This window comes from Leptonotus elevatus, unplaced genomic scaffold, assembly GCF_054856555.1.
Source record: "Leptonotus elevatus isolate MCC_2025b unplaced genomic scaffold, RoL_Lele_1.0 HiC_scaffold_96, whole genome shotgun sequence".
In the NCBI taxonomy this organism is placed as follows: domain Eukaryota; kingdom Metazoa; phylum Chordata; class Actinopteri; order Syngnathiformes; family Syngnathidae; genus Leptonotus; species Leptonotus elevatus.
This window is the reverse complement of record NW_028233762.1, coordinates 10,001-12,500: the sequence shown is the minus strand read 5'-3', so window position 1 is coordinate 12,500 and position 2,500 is coordinate 10,001.

Sequence of the window (2,500 nt, the reverse complement as noted above, 5' to 3'; positions counted from 1 at the left end):
CCAGGCAGGGGGTTATCCTCCACTAGCAAACCTCCATGAGCAGCGGAGCCCGTCAGCTGCGCCAAAAAGAACCACACGAGGGCGACCTGGGGTTGAAATCCCCCGCCACATAGGAACGAATGCCGGGCGTTCGAGTTGCCCAGGCAGGGGGTTATCCTCCACTAGCAAACCTCCATGAGCAGCGGAGCCCGTCAGCTGCGCCAAAAAGAACCACACGAGGGCGACCTGGGGTTGAAATCCCCCGCCACATAGGAACGAATGCCGGGCGTTCGAGTTGCCCAGGCAGGGGGTTATCCTCCACTAGCAAACCTCCATGAGCAGCGGAGCCCGTCAGCTGCGCCAAAAAGAACCACACGAGGGCGACCTGGGGTTGAAATCCCCCGCCACATAGGAACGAATGCCGGGCGTTCGAGTTGCCCAGGCAGGGGGTTATCCTCCACTAGCAAACCTCCATGAGCAGCGGAGCCCGTCAGCTGCGCCAAAAAGAACCACACGAGGGCGGCCTGGGGTTGAAATCCCCCGCCACATAGGAACGAATGCCGGGCGTTCGAGTTGCCCAGGCAGGGGGTTATCCTCCACTAGCAAACCTCCATGAGCAGCGGAGCCCGTCAGCTGCGCCAAAAAGAACCACACGAGGGCGGCCTGGGGTTGAAATCCCCCGCCACATAGGAACGAATGCCGGGCGTTCGAGTTGCCCAGGCAGGGGGTTATCCTCCACTAGCAAACCTCCATGAGCAGCGGAGCCCGTCAGCTGCGCCAAAAAGAACCACACGAGGGCGGCCTGGGGTTGAAATCCCCCGCCACATAGGAACGAATGCCGGGCAACCAGGGGTCGAAATCCCCCATTGAAATGAATGGCGGGCAACCAGGGGTCGAAGTCCCCCATTGAAATGAATGGCGGGCAACCAGGGGTCGAAGTCCCCCATTGAAATGAATGGCGGGTTACCAGGGGTCGAAATCCCCCATTGAAATGAATGGCGGGCGACCAGGGGTCGAAATCCCCCATTGAAATGAATGGCGGGCAACCAGGGGTCGAAGTCCCCCATTGAAATGAATGGCGGGCAACCAGGGGTCGAAGTCCCCCATTGAAATGAATGGCGGGCTACCAGGGGTCGAAATCCCCCATTGAAATGAATGGCGGGCGACCAGGGGTCGAAATCCCCCATTGAAATGAATGGCGGGCAACCAGGGGTCGAAGTCCCCCATTGAAATGAATGGCGGGCAACCAGGGGTCGAAGTCCCCCATTGAAATGAATGGCGGGCTACCAGGGGTCCAAGTCCCCCATTGAAATGAATGGCGGGCTACCAGGGGTCGAAGTCCCCCATTGAAATGAATGGCGGGCTACCAGGGGTCGAAATCCCCCATTGAAATGAATGGCGGGCGACCAGGGGTCGAAATCCCCCATTGAAATGAATGGCGGGCGACCAGGGGTCGAAATCCCCCATTGAAATGAATGGCGGGCAACCAGGGGTCGAAGTCCCCCATTGAAATGAATGGCGGGCTACCAGGGGTCGAAATCCCCCATTGAAATGAATGGCGGGCGACCAGGGGTCGAAATCCCCCATTGAAATGAATGGCGGGCTACCAGGGGTCCAAGTCCCCCATTGAAATGAATGGCGGGCTACCAGGGGTCGAAGTCCCCCATTGAAATGAATGGCGGGCTACCAGGGGTCGAAATCCCCCATTGAAATGAATGGCGGGCGACCAGGGGTCGAAATCCCCCATTGAAATGAATGGCGGGCAACCAGGGGTCGAAAGTCCCCATTGAAATGAATGGCGGGCGACCAGGGGTCGAAATTCCCCATTGAAATGAATGGCGGGCAACCAGGGGTCGAAATTCCCCATTGAAATGAATGGGCCCATTCATTTTCAATGGCCGGGCTACCAGGGGCGCAGTACCACCTGTCGTCATTAGGGGCGCTGTAGATAGGGGACCGAGTCCCCCCATTCGAGAGGTTTGCACCCAAACCTCAAAATGGTTGGTGTACAATTATAGGAGAGACCTTTTTAAGACGTGGGAGCTCCAGGGCAAATCAAGGGAGGCTCGACCAACCCATATCCGCTTTAGATGCACTTTAGGTCGGACTCCCTTGCCAGATGGTCCCCTCCTCAGCCTGGTTCTCGAATTTTTTCTAAGTCAGCCCAACTTGGAAATATTTTCAGAGTGCCACTTTCAAGGGAGTTTCGCCCAACCCCTATCCGCCTAAGAGGCACTTCAGGTCGGCCTGACTGGCCACATTTTCCCCCTCCTCATCCTGGTTCTCGAATTTTTTCTAAGTCAGCCAAACTTGGAAATTTTTTCAGAGTGCCACTTTCAAGGGAGTTTCGCCCAACCCCTATCCGCCTAAGAGGCACTTCGGGTCGGCCTGACTGGCCACATTTTCCCCCTCCTCATCCTGGTTCTCGAATTTTTTCTAAGTCAGCCAAACTTGGAAATTTTTTCAGAGTGCCACTTTCAAGGGAGTTTCGCCCAACCCCTATCCGCCTAAGAGGCACTTC